The sequence below is a fragment of the Mesoplodon bidens genome (genome assembly GCF_964165515.1).
Source record: "Mesoplodon bidens genome assembly, chromosome: 7".
Taxonomy (NCBI): Eukaryota; Metazoa; Chordata; class Mammalia; order Artiodactyla; family Ziphiidae; genus Mesoplodon; species Mesoplodon bidens.
The window spans coordinates 24,288,596-24,304,109 of record NC_138164.1 but is presented as its reverse complement, the minus strand read 5'-3'; the positions used below and the strand labels follow the sequence as shown (position 1 = coordinate 24,304,109).

At 41.0% G+C, this 15,514-nt stretch overlaps 2 long non-coding RNA genes across 3 annotated transcripts; both read left to right on the top strand.

Moving 5' to 3' along the window:
* The first annotated feature begins 2,179 nt into the window (after positions 1 to 2,179).
* LOC308621166 lies at positions 2,180 to 8,318 on the top strand. The gene is made up of 3 exons (XR_014016423.1): positions 2,180 to 2,325; positions 6,392 to 6,504; positions 8,255 to 8,318. It is a non-coding gene; the product is annotated as an uncharacterized lncRNA (long non-coding RNA).
* A 294-nt stretch (positions 8,319 to 8,612) lies between these two features.
* LOC308621165 lies at positions 8,613 to 14,205 on the top strand. Of its 2 annotated transcripts, XR_014016422.1 has the most exons (4): positions 8,613 to 8,720; positions 12,328 to 12,467; positions 12,895 to 13,017; positions 13,124 to 14,205. It is a non-coding gene; the product is annotated as an uncharacterized lncRNA (long non-coding RNA). The 2 variants fall into 2 exon arrangements; XR_014016421.1 differs by lacking the exon at positions 12,895 to 13,017.
* The last annotated feature ends 1,309 nt before the right edge of the window (positions 14,206 to 15,514 follow it).

The following is a 15,514-nucleotide window of genomic DNA, read 5'->3' as shown; positions in this document are numbered from 1 at the left end:
GACACGGGTTCGTGCCCCCGTCTGGGAAGATCCCACATGCCGCGGAGCGGCTGGGCCCGTGAGCCATGGCCGCTGGGCCTGTGCGTCTGGAGCCTGTGCTCCGCAACGGGAGAGGCCACAACAGTGAGAGGCCCACATAACGCAAAAAAAAAAAAAAAAAAAAAAAAAAAACAGTACATCAGCAACTTGTAAATACAGTTTTTAAAATAATGCCTTAACAACTTTACAGTGGTTATAATTACTGTATTTAGGCCTAACGTTATTTAATAATTTGACATGAAGCCTTTTTAATAGTTTGCTGGTGCAGATCAGGGATAGGTAAACTATGGCTGGTGGGCCAGATCTAGCCCGTCGCCTGGTTTTGTAAAGAAAGTTTTTTTAGAACATAGTCGCACCCATTGTTTACATGGTAGTTATGGCTACTTTCACCCTACGCTAGTGGGGTAGAGTAGTTGCAACAGAAACTGTATAGCCCACAAATCTAGAAATGTTTAAATTTAGATTTTAAAAATTGAAAAATTCTTTGAACCTATACAGGCCAAGTCCATTGACCCCTGAGGTAGAAAACAGTCAAGAACTTGGGTGCCGAAGCCAAATGGCCTAGGTTCAAATTCCCTTTCTCCCATTTCATAGCTAGTGACCATGGGCACATCACTTAACCTCTATGCCTCATTATGAGGTTTAAATGAACTAATTTGTATAAATAATGCTTGGCACATACTAAGCACTGTGTAAGTGATTGCTGTTGTTTCTGCTTGGAGCTTTTATAAATTATTGTTAATAGAAAAATGACACTAATGATTTTCCTTTTAGAGTGTCAAAGGCACTTTGAGTCTTTTATTTTTTTAAGAATGTAATAAGACTTTTTTCATTTACAGTCAGTGTTCCCTGTTACCAAAATTTATTTTATGAATACAAAGAATTGAATGTCTTTAAGACAGTACTTGTGCTTAAATGTCAAACCATTATTTTCCCAAGACACATCAAACTGGTTCTGCATAGTCCAGGCCTCTAAAGCTTGTGTGCATACCCTAGGTAGCATGTGAAATCCATTTTGTAAATATAGTTTTTAAAATAATGCTTGGGACTTCCCTGGCCGTCCAGCAGTTAAGACTATGCACTCCCAATGCAGGGGGCTTGGGTTCGATCGCTGCTCAAGGAACTAGATGCCACATGCATGCCGTAACTAAGAGCCCACATGCCACAACTAAAAGATCCGGCATGCAGCAACTAAAGACCCGGCACAGCCAAACAAACAAACAAATAAATAAATAAATATTTTTTAAAAATAAGTAAAATAAAATAATGCCTTAGGAGTTAGGAAAAGAAAATATTAGAACATTTTTTTATATTTTATTTATTTATTTATTTATTTATTTAGGGCTGTGTTGGGTCTTTGTTTCTGTGCGAGGTCTTTCTCTAGTTGCGGCAAGTGGGGGCCACTCCTCATCACGGTACGCGGGCCTCTCACTATCGCGGCCTCTCGTTGCGGAGCACAGGCTCCAGATGCGCAGGCTCAGTAATTGTGGCTCACGGGGCTAGTTGCTCTGCGGCATGTGGGATCTTCCCAGACCAGGGCTCGAACCTGTGTCCCCTGCATTGGCAGGCAGACTCTCAACCACTGCGCCACCAGGGAAGCCCCTAGAACATTTTTTACCTTTGTATTTTTTAAAATCTGTGTAGTTTATAATGTACATAAATTATATGTATGGAACTTTGTGTATATGATTTGTTAATAAATAAGATGCATATTAAAAAGTTTTCTTACGGTTTGTGCAGTCAGGTGTTTGGAGGCCATTAGAGGACAGAACGATGAAATATAGAACCTCAGCAAAGATAGAATTTAGAACCAATTCCCTGACTTAGAAGATAAGGAAAATAATTCCTAGACTGTAATTGAGTTGTCCAACTTTACATAAATGTTCAAAAACAGGACATCCAGTGACTAGAATCTAATCACTGACCGACTAGAATCTGGGTCACTGGACTCAAAAAACCAGAACTGACTGTTTAATTTCTCAGGTTGATGTTCCTGGCATATATGCTTGATATGTGTGTGTGTAAATCTCTGACATAAAAAGCCATACTCAGTAGGCACACCCTGTTTCCATATTCAAGCATCTTAATTTCATCCCATTAAATCTTTGAAGTATCAGACTATCAGAAGGCACAAAGAAACCTGGGCTGAGAGTCTTCTTTCCAGGAGACCTGATCTTGACTGTATGGCTGGTTTGAGGCGCATCACTCTGAACTGCAACACGCTTATTGGTGACCTGGGTGCAAGTGCTTTTGCAGAATCTCTTAGTGAGGAATTATGGCTTAGAGGTAAATTCTAAAATTGAAAATATTGAATTTTTAATATGATATATGCTTAGCTTTTGGCATGATACTGTTGTGATAGGAATTTTTTTTTCTGATAGCTTTTATGTTGCCTTTAAGCTTTCTCTAATAGTTGCATATATTCTTTACAGAAAATACAGAGTAACAGGAGAACAATTACCTTAATCTTAATACCCAGACATAATCACTGTTCATTTTGGTGTATATACTTTCAGTCTTTTTTTTTCTATAAATATATTTGTACACTTAGGGATTACAAAAATAGAATTGTAGTATACTTGCTATTTCATATTCCTTCTTTTTTCACTTAATGATGTATCATGTAGTATTCCATCATATTGATGTCCCATAGTTTAATCAATTCTTTGAAATTAGATTTAGACAGTTTATTTTTCCCTGTCAGAAACAATGTGAATACATTGTATATACATCTCTGTGTCCATCGGGATTACTTCTGTAGAATAAGGTACTAGAAGTGGAATGACTAAGTGAGACATATTTTTAAGACTTTTCATACACATTGCCAAATTACCACCCAGAAATGCTATGCCAATTTGTAGTCCACCCCAACAGTGGATGTGAAGCCTGCCTCTCACAAACACTGGCTTGTAGCACTTTTAAAAAGTGTAAAACTTCAAAAATGAGTACCTCTCCCTTTTTGATGCAAGTGGGATTACTCCAAATTTTGTAACTTTTTTCAGTTAATTTAGTGTGAGCATCTTAGCAAGTCAGTAAATTTGCATCTACTGCATCATTTTTTGTGACTGTTCAGTGTTCCACTATATGAATATGCCACAGTACACATAGCTTATCCATTCTTGTATATAAGCTATGTCCAGGTTTTCAGTTACAAATAGTACTCTGATATATATCCTTACCTATATCTCTATTTCTTTTGGTTAAATTCTTAGAAAGAGAGTTGTTGGATCAAAAGGGTATAAACTTTTTTTTTTTTTTGCATTACGCGGGCCTCTCACTGTTGTGGTCTCTCCCGTTGCGGAGCACGGGCTCCGGACGCGCAGGCTCAGCGGCCATGGCTCACGGGCCCAGCCACTCCACAGCATGCGAGATCCTCCTGGACCGGGGCACGAACCCGTGTCCCCCGCATCAGCAGGCGGACTCGTAACCACTGCGCCACCAGGGAAGCCCGGCTTTTTTTTTTTTTTTTTTTAAAGTTTTATTTATTTATTTCAGTACGCGGGCCTCTCCGTGTTGGGGCCTCTCCCGTTGTGGAGCACAGGCTCCGGACGCGCAGGCTCAGCGGCCATGGCTCACGGGCCCAGCCGCTCCATGGCATGTGGGATCTTCCCGGACCGGGGCACGAACGCGTATCCCCTGCATCGGCAGGCGGACTCTCAACCACTGCGCCACCAGGGAAGCCCGGGAAGCCCGGCTTTTATTACAGAGTCTTGGCTTAATCTGATAGGAGAATAACCACATGTTGTTTTATTTTGTATTCATTTGATTTACTGGTGAGGTTTACTGGCTGTTTGTATTAATTTGGTTAATTGGTTAATTATACCCTGTGTCCATTCTTCTGTAGTGAGAGTTTGTAAGGGTTTTATCATATCCTGTCAGATCCATATGTCTGACTTTCTATTTCCGTGTGTCATGGGGTGTTGAAAGACTCCAGTTATTTTAATGTGATGGTCCACACAACACTTAAAAAAAAAGACTCATGGTAGTTTCCTTTCATGTAATATTTTTTAATATCTGTGCTTTTGTGATGATCCCTTTTGTTTAAATGAATACGTTGTTCAGCCCCAAAACTACTAGAATTCATGATCATTTATTCTGATTTTTGTCTGACCTTTTTTTTTTTACAACTTTATTGGAGTATAATTGCTTCACAATGGTGTATTAGTTTCTGCTATATAACAAAGTGAATCAGTTATACATATACATCTGTTCCCATATCCCTTCCCTCTTGCGTCTCCCTCCCTCCCACCCTCCCTATCCCACCCCTCACGGCAGTCACAAAGCACCAAGCTGATCTCCCTGTGCTATGTGGCTGCTTCCCACTAGCTATCTACCTTACGTTTGGTACTGTATATATGTCCATGCCCCTCTCTCACTTTGTCACAGCTTACCCTTCCCCCTCCCCATATCCTCAAGTCCATTCTCAAGTAGGTCTGTGTCTTTTTTCCTGTTTTACCCCTAGGTTCTTCATGACATTTTTTTTCTTAAATTCCACATATATGTGTTAGCATACGGTATTTGTCTTTCTGTTTCTGACTTACTTCACTCTGTATGACAGACTCTAGGTCTATCCGCCTCATTACAAATAGCTCAATTTCATTTCTTTTTATGGCTGAGTAATATTCCATTGTATATATGTTCCACATCTTCTTTATCCATTCATCCGATGATGGACACTTAGATTGTTTCCATCTCTGGGCTATTGTAAATAGAGCTGCAATGAACATTTTGGTACATGACTTTTTTTTGAATTATGGTTTTCTCAGGGTATATGCCCAGTAGTGGGATTGCTGGGTCATATGGTAGTTCTATTTTTAGTTTTTTAAGGAACCTCCATGCTGTTCTCCATAGTGGCTGTACCAATTCACATTCCCACCAGCAATGCAAGAGTGTTCCCTTTTCTCCACACCCTCTCCAGCATTTATTGTTTCTAGATTTCTTGATGATGGCCATTCTGACTGGTGTGAGATGATATCTCATTGTAGTTTTGATTTGCATTTCTCTAATGATTAATGATGTTGAGCATTCTTTCATGTGTTTGTTGGCAGTCTGTATATCTTCTTTGGAGAAATGTCTATTTAGGTCTTCTGCCCATTTTTGGATTGGGTTGTTTGTTTTTTTGCCATTGAGCTGCATGAGCTGCTTATAAATTTTGGAGATTAATCCTTTGTCAGTTGCTTCATTTGCAAATATTTTCTCCCATTCTGAGGGTTGTCTTTGGGTATTGTTTATGGTTTCCTTTGCTGTGCAAAAGCTTTGAAGTTTCATTAGGTCCCATTTGTTTATTTTTGTTTTTATTTCCATTTCTCTAGGAGGTGGGTCAAAAAGGATCTTGCTGTGATTTATGTCATAGAGTGTTCTGCCTATGTTTTCCTCTAAGTGTTTGATAGTTTCTGGCCTTACATTTAGGTCTTTAGTCCATTTTGAGCTTATTTTTGTGTATGGTGTTAGGGAGTGATCTTATCTCATACTTTTACATGTCCCTGTCCAGTTTTCCCAGCACCACTTATTGAAGAGGCTGTCCTTTCTCCACTGTACATTCCTGCCTCCTTTATCAAAGATAAGGTGACCATATGTGCAGAAATACAAAAGATCATGAGAGATTACTACAAGCAACTCTATGCCAATAAAATGGACAACCTGGAAGAAATGGACAAATTCTTTGAAATGCACAACCTGTCAAGACTGAATCAGGAAGAAATAGAAAATATGAACAGACCAATCACAAGCACTGAAATTGAAACTGTCTGACCTTTTACGGAGAGAGTTCTTGACCATAATACTTTCATGATAGGTTTTTTAGTATGTTCTATTCACACACTCTTTGAATTTATTATTATTTGTATCCTCTTAGACTTGTCTTTTTTGTTCTAAAACTAACAGTTATTACATTTCTTCTATTTTTGTTTTCCCCTTTTAACTAGTTGCAAGTGTGATTTGGAGCTCAAGATCATGATCAAAAGAATGCAGTGCATTTCTGAGCTCCACCAGTTTTTGCTTGTGAGGTTTACACTGCCACTGCCACCCTTGCTAATTATGAACTGAGATTCATTTTGTGATGTTTTTTGCTCATAGGTTATATACAGTAATTCTTCAGTTCTGTAATTGTAAAATATGTTGGATGATTTATTGGTACTAAAGGCAGGGTTATCATTGCACATCCAGGAAGAGGTTTTTAAATTGGATTATGCATTATGTGTGTGTGTATACATTTGTTTTTTTCCATACCCAAAATTACAAACCTGCCATGACTTGTCTTCTGCAGGACTCTTCCACACGTGAGAAAATGAGAGTTGTCTATATGTTAAATCTGTATAGAGTTAGCAAGTGACCTTTTGTCTTTCATCAACAGCACTTGATCTGCAGCAGTGTGCCTCACCAATGAAGGAGCAAAGGCTTTACTAAAGACCCTTGAAACCAACAGAACTCTGCTCGTTCTGGATATAAGAAAAAATCCACTTGTTGGTATGGGTCACTTTTTTTTTTAATTGATAAACACATAGCAAAACAAAAAGAATTTGTTCACGTATTGACAATTTTTAAAACTTAATGTGTTTAACCTTCCTCATCACATACAGTTGACCCTTGAACAACTTGGGGGTTAAGGATGCCGCCCCCCACACAGTTGAAAATCTGGGTATAAGTTTATAGTCAGTGGTTCCACATCTGTGGATTCAACCAACCTTGGATCGTGTAGGATGATAGTACATATTTACTGAAAAATATCCGTGCGTCAGTGGACCCGCGAGGTTCAAACCCATGTTGTTCAAGCTTCAACTGTACTTTTCTAGTGTTGCACTTCCCTTATGTTTTTAGCAGATAATGTACTAATTAAAGTGAATTATACTTGTAAATTGTTCTTATCTCTACTCTGAATAGAGGTGAACCTAGATACTAAGCCTGCTTCCACTGAGAGCATTGTTTCCTTCTTGTGCAAACTCTGAATTTTTGCAAGGAATACTTTATTCATTTGTCAGTTTCACAAGTAATTTTTTAATACCTTCTGTGTGCCAGATACAGGTTTAGGCACTAGGGATAAAGCGGTGAACCAGACAGACAAAAGTCTTGCCCTCGTGGAGCTTACATTCTAGTGAAGGAGTTCAGATAGAAATGAGTAAACAGATAAGTAATATAATTTTAGAGAGTAGGAAGTGCAAAAATACCTTAATGTAAGGAGAGTGACAGGGGGCAGGTAGGACTCCATTGGATAGGTTTGTTAGGGGACAGCTTCACTGGAGAAGTGGCATTTGAATGGAGACCTGAATGAAGAGAGGAGCAAGCCATGGAAGATCTGGGGTAAGCACATTCCAGGACAAGGAGGCCATGAGTATGCAGACATGTAGGTGGGTGGAGTATTTAAGGAAAAGCAAGGAGGCCAACATGGCCAGAGTACTGAGTGAACAAGAGTGTGGTATGACATGAGGTCAAGGAGCTAGCCAGGGGTCTACTCTTGTAAAATCTTGAAGGCCAGAGTAAAGATGTGGATTATTCTAAACGAGTAGAGGGGTTTTGAAGTGGAAAAGGCATGATCCAAATAGTATCTGAATAAGTTGACCTGATATAGAGAATAGACTTGGGGGGATCAAGAAGAGAAACAGGGAGACCAGTTAGGAGACTATCACAGTGGTCCAAATAAAGAGATGTTTATGGACTAGCTTAGGTTGGAAGTTTGGAGCAAGTGAAAAGCAGTTTAATTCAGGTTGTGTTTTGAGGGTGTAGCTAACAAGACTTGCAGATAGATTAGATGTGGGGTATGAAGGAAATAGTAACAAGGAGACAAGTTGTTGATGATTATGTGTGCAACTGGATGGTATCACTTAGCAAAAGGGGGCTGATGGGAGGAGCAGCTTTTGAGGGAATATCAGGACTTTGGTTTGATATCTTAGATGCCCTTTAGGTATCTAAGTGTCTGGACAGTGCTCAGACTGTACTTTCTATCCAAAGGTATCCAAAGCCACTTTAGATGCAAAATGTTTAAAGTTGACCTTTGCTGCTGCCAAAATAGTAGCCACTGGAGGCAGTCTGCAAGGTGGCACCTTAGGTTTCTGAGGAAGAAATTAGAATACACAAAGGGGGAAATAAGTGTATAATTACATAATGTAGATTTCATATTTAATTTTATGGGAAAAGCAATAATTAGTTGGCTTTTGGTTTTAAATGGAAATAGCCACTCACTGGGAAATAATTACTCTAATTTCAATTTATTTTACTTTAGATCATTCTGTGATGAAAGCAGTTAACAGAAAAGTTCTCCAGACAGAAGGAGTGCCAAGTTAGAGGTATTTAACATGTTTTAGTTTTCTTGGAAGAGTTTCTCTTTAACGGCTTGTTTTTCTTTCTTTCTTAAAAGAAAATTATCAAGGTACCTTCTGCCATCTTAAAACTAAGTTTTTAGTCAAATGAAATGGCTTTTCTGTTTCTGAAAATGTTGTGTGATGCTTTAATTTAGGTTCCCAGAAATGCAGATTGAAAACCTTTTATTAACTTAAAGTATCTTAATTTCCAATGAAGATCAAACCCTCATAAATTACCTGTTACTTAAATGGCATATTTATTTTTTCTCTCTCAGTACCAGTGGATAACTTCTCCATCTGTGAAGGAACCATCCAAAGCTGCTAGACAGAAAAAGAGAACTATAATTTTGGGAAGTGGTCGAAAAGAAAAAGCTACTATTGGAATTGGTAACTTTTTCTTTTTTTTTTTTTTTTTTTGCGGTATGTGGGCCTCTCACTGTCGCGGCCTCTCCCGCTGCGGAGCACAGGCTCCGGACGTGCAGGCCCAGCGGCCATGGCCCACGGGCCCAGCCGCTCCGCCGCACGTGGGATCCTCCCGGACCAGGGCACGAACCCGTGTCCCCTGCATCGGCAGGCGGACTCCCAACCACTGCGCCACCGGGGAAGCCCTCTTTTTTTTTAATGCTAGTAGAACTTATACCTCTTATGTTTTCTGGTGTGCTAAAATTAAAATAGCCTTAATGGTTAATTATTTCCTTAATGGTTAGCTGTTAATATTATTTGTGGTTCTTATGGAATGCACCTAGGATGTTCCTGACACATAGTGTTTAATATGTATTAGATATTAATGATATTAATTTTCATATGATAAAGCTGTTGAAGTGATCAAATCCATATCTGAGGTCACCTTTTCTCACTTTCATGGAGGTCCAGGCCTTAGGAAAGAGAGGGAAGCATGTGATGTGTCTAGTGACAACCCCAAAATAAAATAAAATATGCAGAGCCCTTGGCGCTTTACTGACACTAATACATTTTATTATCATCACAGCCCTGTGAACAGACAGTGTTTTACAGCAGCGCAGACAGGTTAGGGTCAGGTGCAGTGGGGAAGTGGGATCAGTCAGGATAAGAACATGGGGAGAGTCGGGGGGCTGGTTCCAGAGCCTTTACTAAGGAGACAACAAAAATCACAGATGATAATGACTGTTTTTTCAAAATGCAGGAATCAGTGGAAAAACTAGAAATGATCATGTTCAGAATTGTGATCGGTTATGTCTAAGTATATAAAAGTCAGTTACTTTCCCATTCTCCAGAAATAACAATAAAAAACAAGGAAAGATCCCATTCACAGTAGTCACAAAAATTAGTAAATATCTAGAAGTCAGTTCAGTGTTCACCTGAAAAAGTTAGTGCAGAAGGATAGATGAAACATTTTAAACATATATGTTAACATTAATAAAATGTAATGTTAACATATGAACTATCAACATATAAAGCCACTGGCAGGGGGAAACACAGATTGGTGGAAAAGTCCAGCAACTGGTCCATGTTTACTTGAGAATTGCATTTTAAGTTAGACAATTTTAAAGTCTGACTTGACTTTTTGTCTAATTAAGTGATTGAAGCATTGATAATTCATTTAAACAGAAATTAGATATTTGCATCACAGCATACACAGACCCTCCACGGTCTTCAGTCCTGCCCCCAGCCAGGCACCCAGCACCCCAGGTGCTGCAGAGAACTTGCTGGGGTCCCCCATGCCTTGGCAGAGACAGCTCTCTGCCAGATGCCCTTCCTTCGTCTCCCCCTGTCCTGACCGCTCCCACCTCCCTTCCTCTGAAACCTTCAACCTTCTCTCGGGCAGAGTTACTTGCTCAGCTCTGTGCTTCCACAGCGCTTGTCCTGTGGAATTTGAATTCCCTCCACAGCCGTCTTGCTAGGTTGGGAGCAGCCAATTCCCCTTCATCTTTTTCTTCCTTCCCTCAGCCCCACACCAGGGACACTCTCGGGCACCGTGCAAATTTAATCTTCAGTTTCTAGTTGTTACGACATTGTTGCTGTCATGGTACCACCTACGTTCACAGTAGTATGGGTAAATGTGTGGGGGACGACTGTAAATACAGATTCTTTGTAAATCCAGGTTCTTAATTCTTCCCCCTTTTAATATTTTTTCCCCTTAAATCACATGTCCTTTTTGCTGCTCCAGCTCTATAATTGGACTCTCACCTGGGGACCCTGAGGCAGCAGAATATCAAAGAGGGTAGACACTACATTTTTAATGTAAATGTCAACCAGGATACCTACGACCTGTGCAAAGGGGGGCCCAGAATTCAGGCTCAAAGCCTATTACCAGATACTTGGTTTCCCTGCTTGCGTCTCTTCTGTCTGTCAACGTGCACTTGACTCCTATCAACTTTAACAGGAATTATGTGTGTGCCCTGAGGGGCGAGCATAGCTTTTAATGGGGGCTTCCTCACACTGCTTTTCTTTGTTGTTTACTTTTAATGAATCCCACCCTGTAGAAGTGAAAGAATAAAACAAGATGTGCTTGAGAAAATGAAGAGAGTTATTACATATTTTCCTTGTAACCCAGAATAGCATGTCAGCTCTTCTGTTTGTCTCCTTTGGTTGTCAGTGGAAGATAATTTTGGCTTGCTTACTTTCCAAATCAGAAACTGAAGTCCAATACTAACGTATCCTAGATGAAACTTGACCCATTCATTTTTGAGAGTCTGTATGAGCCCTGTGCAAGGTGCTGAGAATAAAAAGACAAATTTATTGACTTCAGTAGATATTTACATAGAATTGAATGTGTTCCAGACACTGTTCTAAATTCTGTCGGTTATCTACTTTTGCATCATAGAACACGTCAAGACAGTGACTTAAAACCACAGCCATGGGCTTCCCTGGTGGCGCAGTGGTTGAGAGTCCGCCTGCCGATGCAGGGGACACGGGTTCGTGCCCCTATCCCGGAAGATCCCACATGCCGCGGAGCGGCTGGGCCCGCGAGCCATGGCCGCGGAGCCTGTGTGTCCGGAGCCTGTGCTCCGCAACGGGAGAGGCCACAGCAGTGAGAGGCCCGCGTACAGCAAAAAAAAAAAAAAAAAAAAAAAAAAAACCACAGCCATTTCTTTTGCTCAGGATTCTTTTCAGTCAGCAGGTCGGGCTGGGCTCAGTGGGGTGGTTTCTTCTACTGGTCTCATCTGAGATCACTTATTCAACCAAAGTCATCTGGTGATTCACCTAGAGTCTAAAATGGCCCCCCTCACCTGTCTGGCAGCTGGTGCTGGCTGTGGGCTGGGCCTGTTATTTCCAGCAGGCTAGCTTGGGCTTGCTTACATGGCAGTGATGTTTTAAGAGGGCAGGTATAGAAGCCTCATGCCCCTTGAGGCCTCAGCTTGGAAGTTGCAAAACATCACTCCTGTTGCAGTCTGTTGGTCAAAGCAAGTGCACAAGGCCAGCCCAGATTCAAAAGGTGTGGAGCCCTACACCCCACCTCTTGCTGGGAGGGGTGCAGAGAATTTGTGGCCATTTAGTCCTCATATCAGAGAGGCACAACAGAGAGACTTAGTAACTTGTTCAAGGTCACACAGCTTGGGACAGTACAGTGTTTTAAGTGCTTTGAAAGCTGCTGCTCATTATTTTTAAATCTTACAGCCACTATTTGGACCAACTTATTTTTTTTCTCTGCAGCCTTGTAGAGAAAAGGTCATTCACATTGCTGTGTGGCTGCCATGGGTTGGAAGTTTCATATATGTTGTACCACTGAACTGTCATAACTAGTATGAAATGGAGATATTATTATTATTCCCAATGTTCAGATGAGGAAACTGAGACTCTTGGAAATTAAGTATGAGTCGTATAAGAGAATGTTAACTCACTGTTCCATATGCAAGAGTGGTCTCCCTAAGTAAATTATAAATGTCCTGGCACAGATCTTTTTTTTAATCTCTTGTTTGCATCTGGAAAATGGTTTTTAAAACTTTTCTGTTGTTTTGTTAATGGCAGTTGCACATTGCATAAAAATAGCTGGAACAAAAGACATGTTTTTCAGATGTCCAGCGGAGCCCCCAGTAGAAGCAAGATGAATACTCCATTCCGCATTGGCAACACCAAAGGAGACGATGCTTTAGAAAAAAGATTTCTCGACAAAGCTCTTGAACTCAGTATCATCTCCCTGAAAGGGCATAGGTGGTGAGTACTTGTCCCATCCAGAAGCTTGTCAGAGAATTAGTTTAGTTTTCAGACGCTGAAGGAAACACATCTAGGAGCCTGCCCATCCTGGAGTAGCAGTTATTGTAACTAGTTGGGAAAGACCATTTGTTACAGGGGTTCTCCTGCTGCTGCTTACAGACCCCTTAGCACGATTCCACAGCCGAGAGCATGGTGGGGCCACACCTTCTAGGAGCTTTGGTCAAAATTTCCTTTGAAAATCTGCTCTGAGAGCACAAAGGGTGCCATCCCAGCTCTGGTGCAGCTGGCACAAGCCTGTTCGGTGTAAGAACAGATCACTGTTGCTCCCCTGAACATCAGAGAGAGTAGTTAATTCTGTAAGCTCCATGAAAAATGTATGTTCTCACGCATGAGAATAGCTGCCCGCTCCCTGCCCCCTGTACGGCAGGCTCATCGAAGAGTTGAGCTAACCTAGGTTACCTGTGAGCGTGACGGTCCTTCACTGCGTTGGAAAGGAATTTTCTAGTGACTGAGATGTCTGAAGCTCCTGGCCACCTGCGGGGGCTTTCAGGTGAGAGGGTGGACACGATGGCCTCAGGTGCCGTGACTCTTGAAGGAGCTGGTGACGGGAAGGAGGGTCATCTTGATGCTTAACCAGATGCTCCTGTTCTTAACAGCTGCATCGGTGGTTCTTCTGGGTCCGTGGGAGTCATTCGGGCCTCTCTGTATAATGCTGTCACCATCGAAGATGTCCAGAAGCTGGCAGCCTTCATGAAGCATTTTTTGGAGATGCACCAGCTATGAGCACATCCTAACCAATATACACTCTGCCCTTGAACAATGTACAAAATTGAAAGTCACTTGGGCATGGCTAAAAAAACTAAAGAAACACAGTATTTTTCTCGAATGAACATGCTTATGATAGATTTTCTTCTTTTTTCAGAGAACAGCAAAACAGCCACAGCTATCCCAAGCTGTTGAAACTTAACCTTAATTCTGACTTGAACTGGAAGCTTTTAAAAAAATCTTCTCTTGCTTTTCTACCAAATTCTAGCTACTGTTGTCTTTGCTGCTACTTTTTCTGCCTAGATCTCGTATTCAAAGCTGCCTATGGGTTTAATTATTTGCAAATTGCAGGTTATTATTTTTAGAGACACACAGACACACAGCATGGAGGGTGGGTGGGACCCTCTAGGTGCTGAGTTTTGATCCTTTGCAAGATGACAGCAGTGGGGTCTTCTGGATTTTTTCTTTATACGGTTGTTCTCATAAAGGGATAAAAGTGACATATGTTTATCTAGCAAGGTCTGTTTTTAATACCAAATAGTTTATATCTCTATGCATTTATATCTCTGTGCCTTTATATTTCTAATAATATGGTTCTTGTTGGTATATGTTGAGACTTTGAGAATGTTAGAGTCCTTGACCTTGTGCATTAGAGTGTTACATTCTCAACAATTGTGTGCCTCCCCTCCCCCCTCCCCTTTCCCTTTTTAAGCTGCTTCACAAGATTTGGAAGCTCCCTGATTCACCTTTACTTTCCTTTCAGTGGGTAGAAGAACGGTTGGTTGATTGGTTGGTTGGTTTTGTTTTTCAGTTATGCTGTTAAACCAAAAATCTGTGTTAAATTCCCTTACTGTTTGTTCACGTGACTGTTCTCTTTATGGTGTTTGACCAGTGATGCTGTGAGTTCGGGAAGATCTTTGCTGAAGAGTCTTTTCCCCTATTGTTCATCCATTGTCAGTGTTTTATGTTGTCCATGTGAAGGACATTAAAGTCCTAAAACATCTAAACCTTTGTCAGTGAATTTCTTTACATGCTTTTTAGACAGATTGTTCTTTTAAAAACTTTATGTTGGGAAAACTTGAGTCTAAAAATAGCATCTGTGAAGGGTATTTTGTTCAAAAAGCTATAAGACTTGAGTCCTGTACATCCATGTTTTTAATGATTCAGCATACTGGTAGCTTTCTGTTGACTTTTGGAATGGCCATTATCAACAAACCACTTTACAACACAGCTCACAGTATAAAGTTGTATGAACTTTGTTCCACTTAGGCTGGAAACATGCTAGGACAGTTTTGAGCTATCTTCGTGTTTCGTTGGATTGTGTAATGAGGACTATACTGATCTTTCGTCCCAGCTCTGCACCAATTAGTTGAGTTAGTTGGGTTTCCTGCTTAGGGCTAAGCCTTGCCAGTCTTGGTTCTCTCATCTGTAAAAAGGAGGATTGAAATAACTCCCCCACTTATCTCAGGGATGTTTGAAGAGCTTAAAACGAGGGCTCAATGCAGAATGTGACTGTTTAAACACAGTAAATGTTTAAACAGCAAAAGCTGGCCAGTCCATGGATGCCATCCAAGTGTTCACATATAATAGTGCTCAGAGTCTATTTTGCCTACTTCCTCATCCATTCATAGGATGGTTCCAAGTCCCTGTGGTTTGTACCGGCCCCAAATCTCTTGAATCTTCACTTATTTCCATTCCCATTGCCACAGCCAGCTCTGTCAGCCCTCATCTTTCTTGTGTTTCTGGTTCTTGGAATGTGGCGTGCATATATGCCCAAGCTACGTCGGGCAAGCCTGGAGTTCCTGCCCCCGCTCAGCAAGACTGACGTTCCTTCAAGACACCTGCCAACCTCCTGACCTTGTTTGTGTCTCCTGCATTGGAAGGATGCGCTTTTCCTTTGTTCTTATAAGCGTGACCCTTTTATCCCATCACAGCACCTCCATTCTGTGTTTTCCTGTGCTGAGGATGTCTGCTTACGTGCCTTTCCCATCAGAGCAAGGAACAAGCCCTGTTTCTCCACCTCCATCACCTGGCATCCTGCCTTGCCCTTAGGAGGTGCTCAACAACTGTCCGTTTAATGAATGGAAAGGCAGGGCTTCCTGAATTTCGCAAACAGCCTGCAGTAAAGGCAGAGGTACAATCTCACATACGTGGATGTTTTAATTTTTCAAAAGCTTACTATGTAATTTCATTTTTTACTAAACTTTAAAATCTTGGAGGGCTCCCAGACTCTTCTTTACATATGTGTGAAAGTGTTTGGAAAACGGTGAGCAACTGCGTTC